This window comes from Semicossyphus pulcher, unplaced genomic scaffold, assembly GCF_022749685.1.
Source record: "Semicossyphus pulcher isolate SPU_LCO1_2020_fin unplaced genomic scaffold, fSemPul1.0.p SCAF_4, whole genome shotgun sequence".
Lineage (NCBI taxonomy): Eukaryota > Metazoa > Chordata > Actinopteri > Labriformes > Labridae > Semicossyphus > Semicossyphus pulcher.
This window is the reverse complement of record NW_027211715.1, coordinates 8879549-8901816: the sequence shown is the minus strand read 5'-3', so window position 1 is coordinate 8901816 and position 22268 is coordinate 8879549. Positions and strand designations below refer to the sequence as shown.

At 40.0% G+C, this 22268-nt stretch overlaps 1 pseudogene; it reads left to right on the top strand.

Moving 5' to 3' along the window:
- The first annotated feature begins 1897 nt into the window (after positions 1-1897).
- On the top strand, positions 1898-21960 carry LOC138607236 (desmoglein-2.1-like; annotated as a pseudogene).
- Positions 21961-22268: the final 308 nt, after the last annotated feature.

The following is a 22268-nucleotide window of genomic DNA, read 5'->3' as shown; positions in this document are numbered from 1 at the left end:
ATGTGTTTAGTGAGATCTTTGCTTTTAGCTTTTACCATGTGACACATACCTCACCCTGGCCATTCAGTGGAACAGTTGTGAAGCTGCATGGTGGTGAGGAGGGTGGCTCAGCATTTTGTAATGTTAAGATGCAGCAATATGAGCCTTGTTAATTTTTGTGTGTAATTTTAGGCTGACCTACAGTAACACTGCTGCTGTTTTTGCCCCCATTTAACTCAGTTTTAAGATAAGATACGCTTTTGTTGATCCCCACAGGGGAAATGTACTTGTTACAGAAGCTCAGCGGACTTTTTTTTACATGGGACAGTTGAAGAGAGACAGGAAATGTGGGGAGTAGAGAGTGGGGGATGACATGCTCCAAATGATCAGCAGAGCAAGAGTCGAGGACTGTAGCATCTATACATGGGGCGCCAGCTTTACCAACTGAGCTAAACCAGCACCTCTTTTTTTCCCCCTTTTGTAATACTGTTTTTTGTTTTTTGCACTAGTATATTGGATGGGTTTGAGTAACTCTTTATTTTCCTTTGCTGATTTATTTGAGTAATAGTTTTTTATCATTCTGCGTGGTAGTTATTTATATGGATAGTATATGGAGTTACTTTGCCTTTTAACCAGCTGGGTTGTTTGTGTTTCTTCTGTTTGCTCATTTAATTCTTTTTGAATTAGTTCTTTTTCTTTCAGAAGCTGAGTCACTTTGTAGGAAGGCTAGCCATCTGTGGGAGGTCCATCCACCTATTGCATGTGAGTTAAAAGCACTTGGACACAAAGACTGCACCATAGTTTGCTGTGTTTCACCTAAGGCTGCACTCTCCTCAGTGTACGCTATCTCTCCACTAGTGGCCTCCGCACTTTTTAACATTTTTGTATCAGGCCTATTTAGATATTGTTATAATAAAGAATCTAATCATCCTTTCCTTCACCAAAGCGCCACTCCCATCTCATTTAGTGTTTTGTTCTTTACCAATTCCAATAAAATTCTCTTAAATGTCTCATCAGTTATAAATCTGTGGCTTGTTTTGTCCAGTACTTCCTGAGGTGCAAGTCCTCAGGTGGTGTCACCCTTGCCATGATGGTCTAGCATTTAAATGTTAAAATGGTAAATGGACTGTACTTATATAGGGCTTTTCTAGTCTTAGACCCACAAAGCTGCTTTTACACTACATCACATTCACCCATTCACATACACATTCATACACTGAAGGCAGAGGCTGCTACGTGAAGTGTCAATCAGATATCACATTCTTACCCATTGGCTATGCCACCATGAGCTATTTGGGGTTCAGTGTCTTGCCCAAGGACACTTCGACATGTAGACTGAGGGAGCTGGGGATCGAACCTCTGACCTTCCTACTGAGCCACCGCCGCCCCATTTAGCAAGTGTTTGGGGACTAAAATGTTTACAGCACACTAAATATTGGACCTGATCTAACTTTTTGAGGTGATTATGGGTCAATATTGAGGTTAGTTTATTCTGTTGCCCAAAATTTGCCAAAAAGCTAATTAAAAACTAGTCCTATGTACTAAATCTATTGATTTCGTTTGGTGTATGAATTCATTGTAGAACACAAACAATAGCATGCCTTAAACTGGTTTTCAATTATAACATTAATGAATGCCATAGTAACAAGGTAAAAAGAGAAATTTATATTCTCCAAAGTGCATTTAGGCTTTTGCCAGTGACCTCAGTGATGGGAGAGAAGTGGGTGTGGCAGGAGGAGGGAGGAGAAAGAGAGGGTTGACAGGTAACAGGAGAGTAGGGAGGAGCAGAGAGACAGAGCAGCAAGAGAGAAGGAGAGGATGATGTGAGGGGGACTGTCGGGAGACAAATCTGTGCTTCAATCTGTGTGAAAGAACATTTACCACTATTTACTGAGAGCTTTCAGCTTCTACCTAAGGCATGGAGGGTTTGTCTGCCACCAGTCTACTGAGTCACCTGCTTATGGTAAGTTCACCTGTCCAACTATCTGTATAGTCCATGTAAAATGGGAGAATGTTACAGAAATTAATGTAAAAGGCTTGAACTGGAAACAAATGAGGTGAAAAAGACTTGATGTATTGATAAGTGATGAGAGATGTGGATTTGTATGCAAAAAAATTGACACAGCTAACAAGATCCATTGCGAAGATTTCACAGATTTAAATGCATTCGCTCAGAATCCACATACTCGGTTAGATCACACACTTCTGCAATGTTAAGCTCTAATTTGCACAAATGTCAGCTCTCTATAGGGCCTGCCTGTACATGATGTTCTCAGCCCACCTTAATGTCCCACCTCTGTTTTCTAGTGAGAAGCACATTTCATGATTTTTTTTTTTTTTACATTAATCCAATTTCTGTAACTAATTCCAGAATGTCAAACTTTTAAGAGGTGGGAAGTTGTCCTTTTAGTATTTTAGCATCAAAGAAATGTATGACTTCCTCCAGCACATGCAGTTGTCTGCCTCAGTCTGTCTGCTCCACTCCTCTTCACAAACTGTATATGGTGGGATGATTGGTTGTGCTTTTCTCTTATTGAATCAACATGAACTTAAAATTAAGAAGGTTAGCAACCAAATCTCATCTCATGAAAATGTTTTCGAAAGCCCAAACAAGTCAGTGGACCTTAAATGTTCTCAAACCGCTTTGAGTAGACTTATGTGACTTGTTGTATGATTTGATGTGTTATATTGTCATTGTAAAAATCTGTCACTCTATTATAATCAAGTATACTGATTCAGCAATTACTGTGCAATATTAAACAAAATAAAGATAATAGTTCTGGTCCTGATTTTGCCTAAGCCTGTTGGACCATTATCTCCCCTGACTGGTTAAACAATAATGTCAAAGGAGATAAAGCATTCCTAAAATAAGGGCTGTGCCAGCGTCAGACAGATGTCATTGACAGGCACTAAAATAACGACTGTCACACCCAAAGGCATCTCAAAGGTAACTTCAAGCATTTGTTTAAGATGCACCAAGCTGTCAAATAACTTTGATCTAAACCCATCCAATATAAGGCACCCAAAACAAACACATGGGAAGTCATGTGAGGTGATATAAAGAGCAAGAGAGTCTGCATTTGGAGGGGGCCATGGACAGGTCCGACACAGAACGTGAACCCAGACCTGGGTTTGTGTCCTGCGTGAAAACAAAATTCTACTTTTCAAAGACCAAGACCTTTTCATATTTCTAACCAAGTGATTTTGGTGCTTTTTGGTGCTAACTAAACGGCAATTGTTTCTGCATTCTGGCTGAGAGGGGCAGGGTGCATCTGTGAGACACTGAGGGCATGAGAAAGAGTCTACTTTTGACGACCTATAGTGTAGAGAGAGGGTTGGCCAACTTGATCTTTATAATTAAACTTGCATTTCTTGTTTATTATGTTATGTGTTTCCTTTTTGAGATGTCTGTGACATGACTCATGTTGCGTTTCCCACATATAAATCGAGACGGATTTCAAACACATGGAATGAACGCTTTTTTCCAAAAAGAATCAACAGTTATTTTTATTGCATGTTTCTGCGCCCTGTGTTAATATCATTTCCCATGATTGAAAGGCTTTGTTAGCCTTTTCTATTGTGAGCTGTAAGTAACTGAAGTTCAGTTACATAATGTCATCCATATGGTCTGTAACTTCAAGCACTGCATAGGCTCGGAGGAAAAAGAAGCTCTGCATGTGCATGTCCACAGAAGGAAGCAGCTCTATATAGCATGCATGTGCTGGTGAAGAAGGTGCATGTAATTTAAGTGTCTCATTAATCATGATGAGAGATGTTTTGGGTTTTTGGATTCATTGTATGTAGAGAAAAATAAAAATAAAAATTACACATAAATATTAAAAAATATATTTTGTAATCAAAAGAGCAAGTATAGCACTTAGGGTATGTAAATATTCCAGTAAATAGTGGATATGGAGCTTGTTAAATGAAATGTATTAACAAATTATACAAAATCTTTTTTAACCTCACTGCTCTGTTTGGTTTTGTGGCAGCCCACATGTTTTCCTCTCAGATTGCCTCAGGCCAGCTCACCATAATTTATCTCAGTTACTGCTTGGCTCCGGCAAGTCTGATGTCGCTGAACATAAAAACTTTAATGTTCCTCACAGAGCAATGGAAATTTGTCTTTAACAATGCGATAATATTATAACCATATGAACATGAGCAGGAACATTAAAATTGTTTAGTAGAATATAGATGTTGGGCTTTGAAAAAAAGAATCTCACTATATACACATATCTAATATATTTAGACAAGTTAATTAGAAATCCCCCAAAGGATTGAAGGGTAGCACAGAACATAATTGTGAAATGCCAAATGCCTTTAATGTTATTGCATGTATTAAGCATGGGAGGCAAGCTCAATGTCTGGGAGTGTGTTTCCTGAAGAACAGTCTATCATGGACATGTCGCTACAGCTTCCATTGTGGCCTGGAGGTAAGCAGGTGTAGGAAAAACCTTAGACATATTCAAATAGAATGAATGATCTACACACATCATTGGTGGATAACCTCTAGTTTAAAGTAAAATAAATATTGGCGCCAAAGGTTGAAATGGCTCACAACACCCAGATCACATGTCGTCTCTGAGACAATCTGGACTAAATGAACTTAGGAAAACTTAGGAGGTCTTTTGAAAACTGTATGTGCAGTGAGGCTGCAGGACTGAAGTGCAGCTGTAGGAGAACTGGAGGTATAAATGAGACCTAAGCTGCACTGTTCCCAGACTAAAACCTCTGCAGCTTAAACATAAGGCAGTGAAAGTTTGTGTGCTACAGTTGCTCTCATTACCTACAAGTGCATCAGAAGAGTCTCTTATATGTTACAGAAAAGTAATGCACACATGCCAACCAATCTGAACTTAAAACTCTCTATACCAAATGTATGGTGGATAATAATTCTTACTCCCCCAGTAGAGACTGTAGTCAGTCACAGCAATGGTATATTAAACGTTCCATGAATGCTTAAATCATCAGGATCCTCAGGTGCTTAGTGACCTTATGGTTCCACTTACAGTATCAGGGTCTGTAACATGTGGAGCATGTAAGGGGGATTGTTAGGTGCCCTATTCTAAATCATCTCTTGGACAAACAGCTTTTTCTGTTCAGGGGATCAATATGTGGAACACTTCGCCTACAGAACTCACACTGGATCCTGAATGGGATCATTTTAAACTCAAACTGAAGCAGGTTTTGAAGAGGGCTCAAGAGGGCTCTGTTTTACGCTGTTTTATTGTATGAGTTTGTATTTAGTAATGTTCTGTGTTATAGTAAAGTTTGTACTGTCCCATGTGTATTTGTTGTTGATCTGTATGTATTTTTAAAGGCCCCAGTGGGGTTGTGCTTTGCAAATTAGCTCAGGCTATAAATGCTGCAGTGCATTTATGGCATCAGTCAGGGCCGGCTCTGGCCATTTTGGTGACCTAGCCGGGTTTAGGATTTAGCGCCCCACACCGTAAATGGTATATCAGATTTTCTGCCACACAATATCTTTATATATAAAGTATATATTTATATATATATATGTATATGTATATATATATATATATATATATATATATATATATTTTTTGGAAGAGACCTGATTATGAGATTTATTTATAAAGACTAGGGTTACAATGTGTTAGGATATGAAAACATTGGGGGGCCAGTAAGGGGTTCTGGAGGACTCTACATCGAATCATAAGTCAATCAATTAACATGATAAAGAAGGTACTACAGAGGCCAACTTCTTACCCCCTTCTCTATTACAAGATTGAGTTGGAGATTTTGCACCTGGATCTGAACGCATCTCTCCTCTCCTCTTTTTGTAAGGTTGTAACTTTTATTTAACGTTGTACCTGGGGCTTTAAGCCAGCGCCCCCAGAACGTGGCGCCCTAGGTGACCGCCTATATCGCCTATGCCTTGAGTTTACATACTTCACACTTGTTCTTATACAGATAAACATTAAATAAATACATAAATATGCAGTTTTGGTGATGATATGAGTTTCAAAACAAGACATCTACTGGACTAATGGCTTCAAGTTTGCAGTTTGCATTTAACAATTCCTGCTCCCCAGAGCATCAACACTTATAATTTGATGACACCACGACCCTACCTTTACCAGTAACCAAAGACCACCAACATCTGCTCCACACCAGCTGTGTCAAGTTAGCATCATGTTATCCACAGCTGAAGTATATATTCAACTAAAGTTGTCCTGCGCATATCAACACTGAGGCCAACACAGAAACAGTGTATGAGATAAAAAGTAGAGGGGTTATACTTGATTCATTGTGATCAAGAAGTCATGAAAAATACACAAAATACAAAGGCCTTTATTAAAGCCTGAAATAAAAGGAGCACCTACATGTTTCAGCTCACTTTCTTCTTCAGGGCATGTAAAAAAAAAAAATTTAAAAAAAAATTGTATAAGCTGCTGAAAGAGCATCGGCCTTTCAGTTTTGTTCTAATAAATTTTGTTATGTGAAACAATTGACCTTAAAACAGATGCAGATTTTCAGAGTAACAATGGCTACTGTACCACAGTGATGTGAGCTGATTGTCTTCTTCTCTCTGCAGCTGTCGGTTTGTTTGGGAGGCGTTGCAGCCAGCGGCCTAAAGCTCAGACGCCACAGGAGGGACTGGCTTGTCCCAACACAATTGCTTAAAGAGAACATAGACTACCCTGATGATGTCCAGGTTGCAAGGGTAAGACGTTTTCCCACATCGGTGTTCTCACATTATGTGGCTCTTCTCAACAGGCAAAAAAGAAAGATGAAGCATGAGACAGGTTTCCACCCCAAATGCTCGGGGTATAATGAAGACCTACAGAACATGTTGTCAACATAAGAACGGACATGTATCCTGTTTTTTAGTGAAGCAAGAGAGAAGAGAGACGTAACCTGCATGATGGGTCTTGAAGGAGAGGTGACGATATAAAACACCGTATGATTGCTGTATAAATCATCCATTCCATATTGCTTTAGGTACATGTTTTCAGCCAGTCATAAAAACACAAAAGGAGCCTGGAGACAGAGGAAAGTCGAAAACAGATCAACAAACAAACTTATGGATTGTTAGAGGTAATTCAATTTGTCATGCTATGCTGTAGTGCTCATGACCAGGCTTGACAGGGTGCAATAAACTTTAACGTGTACGTTCATTGCAGCCAATTTTTCCTTATTTGGATCTGTAACCATCAAGCACTTACATTGAGCTCCCCTCCAGCACTAAGTAACCTTACCTGCTTTCCTTGATTTCAACATTCAGACACTGCATGCCCTTTATTTCGTGAGGAAAAATTATATGTGTACAGGGTGTGGTTGTTGACGAGTGTTGTGTGTGACTGACTGTAGCTGCTGTGTGTATGAATTGTAAAGGATTTTTTCTTTAAAATGTTTGAAGCTTAATTCAGTAAAGGATGGCGCGGCTTTTGCACCCACAAAATCTGTGCAAATGACATTCTCCAAGTACTCAAAGTGCGCTGCAGAGCAAACAGTGTCTCTGTGCTCCTGTGCTGTTTGTGCATATTTCAATCAGTCATTATGCAAACACTCGTGGCAAAAAGCACCTCATTCACAAACGCCAGCGCTCACAGCACCGCGCAGTTAGATTGAAAATATTACCGTCTGCAGAGAGCTGGTGGTAACTGTGGCGCACCTATTATAAGGGCTGTCATGTTTCCACTGATCATGACAACAATTCCCCCTTTTGTGTGATGAAAAAACGCATTTGTCTGTAAATACAGCCTGTTAGTAATATTTTGTCATTATTATTATTAATGGGAGACAAACCAGTCACGCAGGCACACTTTGTCCACATGTGTGGAGGAGGTCTGGAGCTGTTATGCATGATGGGTATTATTATATGGACGCACTCGTTTAAAAAAATGGAGCTGCGTTACCGAGAGAGAAACTAGTAAACACCTGTCGAGTTAAAAGAGCTGCCCCCTCCTATCCCTGCTTATCATCGATCTGTGAATGGAGTTGAGCTCCGTCAGTGTGCGCGCAGCACCGCACAGCAGAGAGTGGAGGTGCAGACAGCTCCTCTTCACAGTTAGACAACAAAAAAAACGGCAAATTGCACGGATCTGCGAAACTTTACTGCCGTGTTTGCGCTTGAATAACATGAGAACAATTTGCTTCGTGAATCAGACCTTGAGCAAAGCAGATAGCGGGAAAAATAATAACGAAAAAGCAGAGCACTTTCAATTTCTCTGGGTGCCATGGGTTTTGATAGGGCACTCTAAGATGTGGCCGCTTCTCCTGCCTGTCAACATGTCTTTAAAAGCTTGATTTTCTTACTTGTGCTATTGTGACGCATCGTAGGAAAAGCACAAGTCTCTGGCTAAGTTGTTGTCACAGTCAACTTTGTGGAGGTGGATTAGGTGAAAGTTGGAATCCCTCAACTAACATAGGCACAAATCATAGATGTTTTTTTATGTATTTCAAGACATGAGCTTCAACGTGTTTTTAGTAACTTTGAGCACAACATGTAGTGTTTAAGTCTCAAAGAGTCATAGCGGTTGAAATCGTGAACTAAAGATGTGTGACAGACAAAACTGAATGTATAATAGATCCTTGAAATAGCTTCACTGTTGTGTTTGTTCTCAGATCAGGTCAGACTTTGATGCAGAGCAGACACTGTACTATGCTCTGATGGGTCATGGAGCCAATAAAGAACCAGTGAACCTGTTTGTTGTGAACGAGAAGACTGGACAGGTCTTCGTCCGAGGAAAGCTGGACCGAGAGCAGAGGGAGACTTACATTGTGAGGACACACAAACTGCATTGCTATCCCACACAAGAATTTTTTGCTGAAAGTTTCCACGAGAGAACGTTACAAATGCAATTTAACAGATAACATGAACCCTTCACCATGGCTTCGTTGTCAAACGGCTGACAATGTGTTGCTAATCTTAGATAAAACTAACAGCCAGCCATGACACATTAAAGGGATAGTTTGGGTTTTGTACTAGGTACTTGGCAATTCAGTGTAACAGTGTACCATGATAGTAGACAACAGCGTGGCGCCTGTTTGGAAAGGCCGGCTAAAGTATCGACATGGAAGCTGAGCTTTGTACTGCTGGACACTAGAAAAAGAGAAACAGTTTTTTAACCAGGTTAAATAAATATAAAAAATCCTAGTTTAAGTGCATCTTAGTGTATACTATATTTTTTAATATTTTCACCGTTTCACCTTAATGTTAGACCACCTTTACTTCAGCACTATGTTTTTAAGTACCCACTAAAAGGAAACCCTACTTAAAAAAAACTCAACTATCCCTTAAATTTGAAAGTGAAACTTACTGGGAATCTACATCAACACTGTAGCATCAGAAAAACTTGCGTGACATGTAAGCGTCACGGCAGCATCTATTTTGCAATCTGCACCGGCTGCGACTACAGCAAAGATGAGTCTCAAAGTTAGCCAATGGTAGCTGCGATTCCTGGCCATAAATGAAGCGACAGTGACACCAAAAAGTGTGCAGTCTGCCGTAAACAGTAGAAGAAGACAACTTCGCAACCTTCGCAAGACTTTTTTCTTAATTGTGCATAAATTCTGTATTTATCTAGGATGTAAGTCAAATGTGAATGAGTTAATAGGATTGGTACCGAGATGTTGAGGAAATGTACATATTCTGTAGTCGCAGCCAGTGCAAAATAGATGCTGCCTTGACGCTTACATGTTGCGCACGTTTGTCTGACACTACAGTGTTAGTGTAGGTTCCCAGTCAGGTTCCTAATATGTCTTAAAAGCCCAATATTGACAATACTGGTGAAGGTCTTTAACTTGACCTGAGTTAACAAATCTTTTGATGAATTATAAAAGATGAATTATAATAGTAATCATGATACACAAAGGAAATAATTCTTCCACCATAACAGCTTACAGTCTTAAGCTAAATGTGGTGTACTGTACCTAAAGCTACTGTTCCCCATGAGTACTGGTCTGACATCTCTAAAACATCTAAGAGTGAAAGAGTTTACCTTCGCTGATGCACAGTACACTTTCATCAAACACACGCCTAAACCACTGCTGTGCATGAACATGGAGCCATGTGGATATAGTAAAAATCAACCTGAAGACATGTTAATATGCATGTTTTTATTTCTGTTGAACAGCTGACTGGAATCGCCAGATTTCATAACGGCACAGTGGCTGAAGGCATAGACCTGAGGTTTGATGTGGAGGACGAGAACGATAATCCACCTGTTTTCGTTCCTGGGCCTCCGGCTACAGTCAATGAGTCCAGTCCTGCAGGTAAAACAAGAAAACATGTTGGCTTCAGCCTCTAACACTAAAAATACCTGACACAGTACGTCATCAGGACACCTAACCAGGGTGATGCTGATGTGTGATCAGATTGTCATGAAATCTGCTGTTGATATTTTATGATTCTCAGAGGTTAATCTAATCTAGACACTTTCCTTCAGAACAAACTTTGCCGCGGAGCCTCTGTACCTTTAAAATTATTAGATAAGCAGAATAATGACGTTTTTTGGGCCGACAACCAAATGTGGGTTGTGATTAACTTTGCAGTATTTACGAGCCAACGGCTCGCCTTAGACTGCTTTTGTTTCTGGCATGAGGAAAAAGCTTTACATACTTATCTGAACCAGCAGTCAGGGAGCCAAACGACTTTGAATTTAATGATGTTGCAGATCAAGTTCAGCATACTGGTCTAATAAGTGACGCTTAATCTGACCTAAATCAGCATCGCTGTATCCTTAAAGGATCTGTTGTCTCTTTGGAGCTCGCTGAAATCAGCCTTACTTTACTTGCTAAAATGTTTACTTGTACTCTACATGTTATAAGTTTACAGGCTCACAACTTGTTTATAATCTATAATTCTTGTGATAGAAGAAAATGGATGCATGAAATAAAACACTGCTTAGGTCTTGTATGCCAGAATTATTCTTTTTTTTGTGTGTTTTTGTTCAAAGTAAAGAACAACATTGTGTACACGACAAGTATTTTCGGGCCTGTGCACATACACATTCTTTATAAACACATGCAGCAATACAAATGGCTCAAAAACTCTTTTCCAGAGACTAAGAAGGCACCTAAAACATTTTCATATTAATGATGGAAAACAGGAAGTTAAGCATTTTAAATTGTGTGGAAAAATTCCAAGTCCAAGTTGACTCTCAATTAAGCTGTTTAATCTCCACCCCCACCCCACACACACAAACACAAACACACACTTACTTCTAATGTTATGGTGAAAATGCTCAATGCTGTTCCCTCTGCTTTTCGTCCAGGTACTCTAGTTGGCAGGATTATAGCTATTGATGCAGATAAAGCCAACAATTCAAAGATTGCCTACACCATCATGAAGCAGGAGCCCTATAATGGCACAGAATACTTCTACATAGACAAAAACAACGGCAACATCTATGTCAAAGAAGACACCTTGGACAGAGAGGTCAGATAGATAACTGTGCCTTAAAACTGATACAAGAGAGTTTAATATACCTTTAATGTGCATTAACACATTTTATAATGGTTTTCTAGAATTATTGGGTTAATCATTGGATAATAAACTTGCTTTTGGCTCTCTGTTGTTCCCAGACGCAAAGCTTCTACACATTAACTGTCAGAGGAAGTGATTTGGGCGGAGCTCCTGGAGGCCTTACAAGCACTGGCACTATTGATATCATAGTAGTGGACATCAATGATCACAAACCAATGCTGGAAAAAGACGAGGTATCAACACCAAGTGCCCAAAGAAAAATACACAGTGTTAATGACTAGAACAAATTTGGTTGAACAAGATTTTAAATAATGACCAAGAGCTGCAGTGTCATGCTAGCTATTGGTCCAATCCCAGTCTTTATGCTACGCTAAGCTAACTGGCTGCTGGATATTACTTAATATCTAACAGATAGACATGAGAGTTTCAGCAATGTCTCTGAACCATAACGTGAAGAGCGATTACCATGCCTGTGTTGCTTTGCTGCAGTATTCAGGTAACATTGTGGAGAACACGGCTAAAGTGGAAGTCATGAGGTTTAAAGTTCTGGATGCTGACGAGGAGAAAACTGACAACTGGCTGGCTGTTTTTGATATCGTCACTGGGAATGAAGATGGAACGTTCAGCATCATGACTGATCCCAAAACCAACGAAGGAGTGCTGATGCTGGAAAAGGTAGATCTGTCTATGCAGCTGGTGTATTTCTGACTTAAGTTACACGCAGCTATTGCTATTTACATAATGTTTACAAGCAGCTCATCAACACGTAAACATTGTTTTATTTCCCTTTCACACTGAGGAAAATACATTTTTAATAGGCCATTTTCATTTTATTTAGCTACTTAATGATATATTTAAACTTAACTCAGGACTTACTTAAGCAACCTAACAAACATGACATTTTATTTATTTATGTAACTATTTCTATATTTTAAAGTCAAGACCATCACTAAATAATGCTTTATTCTTCAATTATCATCTTTAATCCTAATGCTAATTGTTGTTGGCAGGTTTTGCTAAAAAGAAATAAGCTAATAGCATTATCAGAGAATGTGTTGATTCCTTGTCTTTTCATTGAAACATTCCATTTTTACATATCAACAAAAATCTGATGTGATTCTATTTTTTTCTATTTTTCTATAAGCTAGTGAATGTGTCCTCATATGATTTTCTTCTTTAGAATAACACATTTTCTACCAAGTTTTATATCATTTAAAGTGGTAATCTTGAAGATCTCTGTTTCGTTCTCTTTGGCGGCACCTATGGCGTTAAACAGTATTTGCAGGAGCACACTTCCCACATATCCAGACAGTGTTGCATGTGTGACGTCCATGGTTGGCTCTAGTTTTCCTCGCTGAGGGTTGCTTTCCTTTTTAAAATGTTTGCCTTCATCTGAGCATCGAATTTGTTTTCTTTGTAGTCATCTTTGTATCTGTAGTCATCGATCTTTTCTTTGTTTGTTCAGCCATAGTAGATTACTGTTTACTCGCAACACTTGCAGAGACGCTGCCGCTTAGCTCCGCCTACCCTCTCTGGCAGACAAACCACTGCTGGGTGATGGAAAACGTGTCACTAACTGGGTTACGTTGTGATTTTTCCGCAAATGTCGCCACCGACACCCAGTCCGTATGCAAATGAAAAGGCTTTCATCAGTGGGCCATAGGCTCAATCACCATTGTGTTACCTCATTTGGCGATAGATAGTGATTAACAGACATTTTTTTAAATGAAAATCTTAGTATTACTTTAAACACATCCAAAATGATATGTTTACATTTAAAAAATAAACGTGTTAGTATATGTTCACATACTGCTTATTGGCTACAACACTACATTATATATTTTTCACCACAAGTAGTCTTGTATTTCAAGTCTTTCAATGCCTAATGATTAAATATGTAAAAAAATATATTGGCCTATGTTAATGACAATTCAGTCTTTTTGGGCTACAATACGTTGTTTATTAGACAATTAGTTCTTATTTTTAGAAGGTCATGTTTTCCAGTGACACATGAGAGTAAAGCTGATGTAAGTTTTTCTGTCCTTCCAGCCTGTTGATTTTGAAAATAATCCAGACATCAAGCTGGGAGTGGTGGTCTCTAATGCCGCCCCGGCTATGGGGGATGGAGGCGGTGATGGCGCGGGTGAAGGAGCAGGAGGAGGAGGAGGACATGGAGGAGGAGATGGAGGTGGGGATGGAGATGGAGATGGGGATGGAGAAGGAGATGGAGGTGGGGATGGAGAAGGAGATGGAGATGGAGGTGGGAATGGAGGAGGAGGTGGAGGTGGGGATGGAGGAGGAGGTGGAGGTGGAGGTGGAGGTGGAGGTGGGGATGGAGGAGGAGGTGGAGGTGGGGATGGAGGAGGAGATGGAGCTGGTGATGGTGGAGGAGGTGCAGATGTTGGAGTTGCAGCAGGAGCAGGTGTTGATGCAGCTGGGGCAGGAGCGGGGACAGGAGTGGGTGTGGGCTCTGGAGCTGGTGGCCCAGCTAAGAAGGTGAAAAAGAGGAAGAAGAAGAAGAGGCCAAGAAAAGGCAAAGTTTACCCAGTGAACATCGCAGTGCTGAACGAGCCTGAGGGAGTCGCCTTTAAACCTCTCGTGAAGCCCGTCTCTGTTTCTGAGAACCCAGAGGACAATCCAGTAATGGAGGTGATCGGCGTCTTTGCAGCCACTGACACCGACACCGGAAAGCCTGCAGATAATGTTAGGTGGGAAAAAAGACACACTTTACATTTGGCCTGAAACTCCAAAATGCACATTCATGAAATATGTCATATTCTAATATGGATATAAAAGACAAGTACATTTCCTACTTTATTAATTCCCCCTGGGAAATTACATTTTTCCCTCTGTTAGTACAAACATGCTACACACACAAAGACCCGAAATACACAAATGCACAAGCAGGACCATTTGGACATGCACTAATGGAGAGATGTCGGTGCCTTGCTCAAGGACACCTCGACAGTGCCCAGTAAAGGAACTGGCACCTCTCCAGCTACCAGCCCCAACTCTGTGCAGGGACTTGAACCGGCCACTCTCCGGTTCCCAAGCCAAGACCCTACAGACTGAGCTACCATCTACCCAATACTAAAACTAATGTAATATTCAATAGAGCACCAAATATAAAGTTATTGTAACATACTACTTTAAAAAAAAACTGACCATAGCCACATTACTGACTATAATGTTGATTGTTAATAAAACTAGATCGACACAAAAAACATGGTACTGGACAAACGGAAAGTTTGATCTGATGACTGTCAGAGGAGAATCAACAGTTTTCAAAGGTGTACCAAATTACATTGTAGTCCATACAAAGTTTTCAATCCAAACCAAGAACATGAATCTATTGATGAAGCTAGAGGAAAAGTCAAAGGATCACCAAAGTCATTCGACTATATTACATGGCCATTCGGGATGTCTGTACCATATTTAATAGCAATCAATAAAAATATTCAGTAATCCACTGACAGACAGTACAAGACATCTCATACCCCAAGTGTGACTAACTATTAAAATATATATTTATTTTAGAGCTGATTTAGGTCTTCAGTAGGAACCATTGGAGCACAGAGTCAAATACAAAGTGGAGTCAGAAAGTATTGCAAGAGCAAACAGATTGAACAGAATGTGATTATTGATCAAGTCCATGTACTGACTTTGACATTTTGCAGCAGCGGGGTTAGTATTGATAAACCTAGTTTATAAACAGTAGATGGATATTAATTTATCACCACTTTGATTTTTGGTATCTAAAAAGTTATTTTGCTACATGCTTTTCTCACAGATATGCCAAAGGCCATGATCCTGAAAACTGGCTGATGATCGACCCAGAGACAGCAGAGATTCGACTTCTAAAGGCCCCGGACAGAGAGTCCCCATTCCTGGTTAATGGAACTTACTACGCTAAAATCCTGGGTATAACTGAAGGTGAGCTCTGGTGGCAGGTGTAGCCTTAAATTTAGAGAAGTGATTTTTAAAAAAAGTTGTCCTTTTGTCTTGAGAGGAATTTAAAATCTTGGCATCAGCCATTTACCCTTCCTTGTAAGTGTTGTAGTGCTGTGGTCGGAAGTCTAGACGTTCTGTGCTTGAATATTTTAAAGCTCGATTAAATTACCAGGTTGTGCGAAAGGTATGTTACTAATGCTGATCACCCTGTGGATCAACACCGACTAGTTGTACTGATGTAAACATATTTTTTACAGACTCGCCTCCTAAGATGGTCACAGGAACGATAGCATTGCAGGTGGGAGATGTAAACGATAACTGCCCCTCACTCACCAACAGTGTGGAGTACATCTGCTCAGACACTGAAGTCGTTAATGTCACAGCGATGGATGAGGATGGAGACCCAAACTCAGCTCCTTTCAGCTTCAGCCTCATGGAAGAGAAGAGCCAGGGGGAGTGGAGGGTTGAACCTTTGAATGGTACAGTACATTTTTTAAATTGCCAGTTTGTATGAACATTGTAATGTTCTCAAAAGCTTTAACACATTCAACCTCTAATCAAATTAAGAGGTCTATGTATGTTGCTAGTTCAGTGTCTGCCTTCGAGAAAGCTGGTCTGATGAGGGTGAATTATACAGTCAGAGATTGTTTCCTATTGTAGCTAGCCCCTTAATGATATTTGTATGTCTGTATAGATGTAAATAACTGTCTGTTTGTATTTCTGTCTAGATACATTTTCTATGCTTGTTAGTTACATATGTTATGTCTGTTAAAATGGGGAGATGTTTGTTTAACTCCTCAGTGAAGCTATTGAACACTGGTCCTTAAGTGTTTGGCAAACTATGTTGGCAACTTTAATCTGCTTTTACACTGGACAAACAATGAACAAGCATACATCAACAGTAAAAAAAAAGAACTTGAAAACCTAAACTAGATTTACTTCACTGGAAATGTGTCTTTCATGGTTGTAGATTCCAGTGCAGCCCTCGGGGCTTTGAAACCGCTGTGGCCTGGTCACTACCGGGTTGCCTTCACAATCCAGGACAAGCAGGGCCTGGCCTGCCCAGAACCCCAGTACCTGGACATACATGTGTGTTACTGTGAGAAAGGAGAGACCTGCCGAGCTGCAAGTTTAAATGGTAGAACTGCTTTCCTCAAGGAGTCCTCTTCTACATTTGGAGGGCTAGGATTGGGGATGCTGATCCTGGGACTGCTGACACTGCTTAGTGAGTATGAGTTGTGTCAGTAATGATGCCTAAAATACATTGATATAATCTAGGACTGTGGTTTAATTAGAATGAGGATTTAAAAGGTTACGCTAACACAAAGTATATCCTATCAATGACCAGGATTTCTCTGGATTAACACTGGATTCATACTGCAATAGTGACCAATTATAGTATTTATCATTTTAGAAATTGCATCTTGTCTATTAAATAAAAAACCTGATTAAAAAAACATTATGAATGTAAAATGATTGTTATAGATATTGGATTTAAAGCATCAGCTCACCAAATAACCAAAAAGGAAATCTTGTCAATGCAAAAAAGTTTTTTTATTTTTAATCAGGTTTTGAAAGACCATAATAAGACTAACTATAATTTTTGTTCCTTTAACTGTCCTTTCCTCAGTTGTTGTTGTGTTTTTACAGTTGTAGGTCTCTTACTGATGACCTGCTCATGTGGAGGAGTGTCAGGAAGATTCTCCGAACTTCCTTTTGACACAAGAGAACACTTGATTGTTTATCATACAGAGGGCCGAGGAGAGGACAAGGTAAAACATACATTGTGTTGTGTATAGTGTAAGCTAATGACTAGCACCCAAAGACTGTATAGCACCGTATGCTAAGGGAAAGACTTCATCAGCTGTGTCTTTCTCTGTTAGGAAAGTGTCAGAGGAACTGTCAGAGGAGAATCAACAGTTCTCCTGACATAAATAGTGACGCACAATATCAGATTTTAAGGATGCAGTTTTTTGTTTTGATGAACAATAAATTAAGCAAGCACACAACTGCTTTTTGCCTTCACTATTCTTCACTTATTTCTTTTCATCACCATGTGTTTTCCATCCTCTTTGATTAGAGGGGAGGTCATATCAATAATGCTTGACTCATCAGTGTCTGTACAATTATTTAATTAAAAGCTAGCATAAGGCCTATGCAAAATATTCTGTCAAACCTCTCTTAACATATCATTTACACAGCTAAGCTATTTACACAGCATATGTATAGAGCTGCACCTTCAAAATAAAATACTAGGTTGATTTTGGATAATGCCTGGCTCTAAAGATATGAGTAACTCATTGTTTGCGATTTAAAGGTATAATAAGTAGGATTTTTTGGAGCCCAGTTGCTAATTTGAACCAGTCCCACACTTGCCTATATGCTGTGATTGGATCAGGGAACCACGACCGCACCCCTCCTGAAAAAGTCCCCTACAAAGCAAAACAACAAAATAGATGCAGAGGGAAGGGTTTTACAAGGGTCTGCACACACTTACCAACACACATGTATAGAGGCCCTTAAGTGTTAATTTATATTATATTATGTTTGCAAAAGTCTATTTTATTTTCCTACTTATTATACCTTTAAGCTCAAAGAAAAAGTCAAAATAGCTTTGATCTGCCTAAATGTTCTTAGCTTTAAGCTAATGACTAGCAACGTATGCTAAAGGAAATACTTTATCTGCTATGTCTTCCTATGTTAGGAAACTGTACTAATACATATTACATAGTACTAAAAGTACTACTAATATTATATAACAAAGATAAAGAAGACTATAAAAACAGAAGAGTAAATGTTCATTGCAGGTTTTTGGATAAAAAGTGCAGTTAAGTCATTGATGATGACAAGAAAGACTACTCCTACCACTCCTATTACTCCTACCTTATTTTATATTTGTTCATGACATAGGTTGTGCTATATATTTTCCTGAAGGAAAAATGCAAGTTGTCTGATATTAATTATGTAAAAAAAAAAAAAAGAGCACCTGCTCATGCTTCTTACACTACTCAAAATGTCCTGTTTAACATAATCGGATCGTCTATCTCAAGGATCTGTTTTAGACTTAATATGTTTCACACATTTGATCATTTGTAAATGGTAAATGGCTTATATAGCGCATTTCTAGTCTTTGCGAGCACTCAAAGCTGATTTTACACAACATATCACATTCACCCATTCACACGCACATGCATACACTGATGGCAGAGGCTGCTATGTAAAGTGCCCAACTGTCAATCAGTTATCACATTCATACCCATTGGCTATGCCACCAGGAGCAATTTGGGGTTCACTGTCTTGCTCAAGGACACTTCAACATGCAGCCTGAGGGAGCTGGGGATCGAACCTCCGACCTTGCGATTGAAAGACGACTCTACTCTACCACTGAGCCACAGCCGACCCCCCCCCCACAGGGTTAAATATTTATTTTAGATTGCTCTCCTTGTTTCTTTCAGGATGTGCCTCTGCTCAGCTCTCCAGTCAAGACAACATCTGCCGCCATAACTGCTGTACAAGTCAGCAAAGTAGCCTCAATCCCCAAAGCAAACACAACAACTCTCAACATGAGCAATGCCAACACATACAAATCCAGGTATGAAGCCAACAGCCAGATCCAGCATAGCAGCTTTGGAGAATCCCTGATGAGCTGGAGAGAATCCAGAGAGAGCCACAGAGAGGTCTACTCAAGGGAGGATCAACTGTTACAGCATGAAGAGATGGATGGCATTGCCCTCTCTGATGTGTTCCTGCATGATTACTACTCACAGGTGAGGGACTGAAAGACAGTTAAGGTATTAATATGACAAATAAGTTTGGATAACCTGCTTGTGTTACTTTATTAATTCCCCCTGGGAAATTACATTTTTTCACTCTGTTAGTACAAACATGCTACACACACAAAGACCCGAAATACACATATGCATAAGCAGGACCATATGGACATGCACTAATGGAGAGATGTCGGTGCCTTGCTCAAGGACACCTCGACAGTGCCCAGGAAAGGAACTGGCACCTCTCCAGCTACCAGCCCCAACTCTGTGCAGGGACTTGAACCAGCAACTCTCTGGTTCCCAAGCCACAACCCTACAGACTCAGCTACCATCTACCCAATACTTAAACTAATGTAATATTCGATAGAGCACCAAATATAAACTTATTGTAACATACTACTTTAAAAAAACTGACCATAGCCACATTACTGACTATAATGTTGATTGTTAATAAAACTAGATCGACACAAAAAAAAACTGGACAAATGGAAAGTTTGATCAGAGGTGTCAGAGGAACTGTCAGAGGAGGTATTTAGGTATTAATATGACAAATAAGTTTGGATAACCTGCTTGTGTTTCCTACCCAGACTGACTTATTTTAAATTATGCTATGTTTCCAATCTCAGTAGCCTGTTATACACAGGCTGTTCAACTGTCACACCTCAGTTATGCTTTGCCTTTCTGTGTAGAAGGTAAGGAAGGATGGTGGGGTGAAGTCCCAGAGGTAGCAACAGATGCCTAAAAGAGGCAAAAAAAAGGTCTGTGTAAACGGGGGAAACGGCAGGACTGAACAGACCAATGTGTGTGTATGTTAAGCTTACATACGCTGTGTTAAATCATACACTGACTTAAGGTTAGAAGATATGGTCCATACTACAACACCCGTCTTTGAAAAGTCTGAAAGAAAAGATATTTTGGCTTGTGTTGGTTGTTGTCTTGTCCTGTCACCAGCAGGTAGGTCCTTTGCTTCCTTCAGGTAGGCCTCCTCGTTGTCATCTGGAATTATGCCAAATTAAGTTGTATTATCAGCAAAATTGATGAGAGTGTGGGAGTCAAAAGTAGCTGCATGCTTGTGTGTGTAAGGGGAGTACATCAGGGGGCTCAAAACACAGCCCTGGGGTGCTCCTGTGTTATGGATGAGGTTGTGGGTGCATCTGCTTCACTCAAACCCTTGGAGTCTGCCCAGGTTGTTACTTAGTTACAGAGTGTATACTGCTATGAACCTTTCTCTATTTAAACATATTTTTTACATGATAGTATGAGTATTTTTACATTGCTTTTTATGTGTGTAAATAAATTGTTTATATGCATTCGTGAGTACAAACTTACTTGCCTCATATTTCGCCTGAAGAAGGAATTAAGTTTATAAGGTTGAGCTAAATCAAGAGGGAATTGTTTGGGGCATCCGGTGGTTAAGCTGAGACATAGGATGAAACAAACAGTTTTCACAACCAGAACTTGGATTTGGTTGCAATTTTTTTCAGGAACTTGCCATTTATTTGTTTTATATCACATATAAACAGCTTTTTATTTACGGGCTTACTGCTAAATACTTCACAGGGTTATTTTTAGCCATGTTTATTATTCAGTAAGGCATGTCAGCACGGTTACTGATAATTTTTTTAACATCATGGGAAAGATCACATGTTTGTTTCAATCTATGTCACAGGCAGAGCAGCCATGCAGCTTTCACAGTAGAATGCCAGCTGGTAATTTTCCAAATAAAATACAAGTAATTATGTTTTGATGTTTAGCACTTCAGTGCAGATAATTATAGGTTAGGACAGTAAATGCATTTCATTTTGTTTGTGTTGATTGCTTTGCAGAAGGCGACCTGTGCAGCAGCATCGCAGGCAGCGTGGGATTGTCTGCTGGAGCATGGTTTTGAGGGCTTTGGCTCCTCTGCTGGCTCAGTGGGCTGCTGCAGCCTGTTGGAGTCAGACGATGACCTGCAGTTCCTTGATGACCTCGGGCCAAAGTTCAAGAAATTGGCTGAGATCTGTTCTCCTCCTAGACCTCAGACACCTCAAAAAAGAATTGTTATCCCAGATGTGGAAGAAGTTGACCATATTGCTGAGTCAGTGAAGACTAAACCGGAGCGTCATCAAAATGTCGGCATAAGTCATTCATCCTGCAGTGCCATGGGCTTTAATGGAGCACGCACCAGCCTCATGCAAGGAAAAACATCCACCAGTGTCATGGGCTTCGATGAAGCAGCCTCCAGCATGCGTAAGCAGTCTTTACGCAACTCCAATGGCATGCTTCAGCCGCCTCATGTCAGTCCTGTTACCAGAGCCATTGTGCCCTCTTCTGGCCCTATGCTTTTACTACAGGAGCAGCCTGTCTACTATACCACCAGGCCCGTGCTACAGCCGATGCACTACGTAGTCCAACCACAGCATCAGAGCCCTATGCTGCTGGCTGAAGCTCCTGGCCCCAACCTGCAGGGCATGATTCTACTAAATGGAAATTATGGACACTCTGAGCATATACTTCATGGGAAAAACACTGGTGGGACTTAGAATAAGAGGCAACACAGTGCAAGAGGTTGGGATATGGCCGGGGTTTGATGGCCCAGGAGAGATGATTAGTGTCAGGATGGGTGGTCAAAGGATCAGGTCAGAGGGTGGAGCTGGGGCAGAGCACTTAATTATGGGAACGCTGATAGAAGGAAACATGAGTGTTGGAGCAGCAGGGTCTGAAGAGGAGCAGCTAGTGTTCGCACAGACGCCCCTTACACACAAGAAGAGAGGAGGAAAGGGAAGAACTAGGTCAACAGTATCTGAAGGTTTCATGAATTAGAATTTATTACATTCAAAATCAAAGTAAAAAAAAAAAAAATACAACATGAATTATAGTACATGATCTAAAAATCACAAAGGTTGTTAATGTACTGTGTACTCTGTTAGTGTACCTTAACAACAAATAACAAGTAATTACTGAACAAGAAGCAGAAGTAGTTAGAAACTGTGCTCATGGTTTAATAATAAAATTGCCAGTCAGCCTTGGTTCAGGAGTTTACTGTGTAAACCTTTCTTCACATTTTGGACATTTTTGTTTGTAGTGTGACAGAATAGGAGTATGTATAAGTGTCAATTTATTTGTCTAAC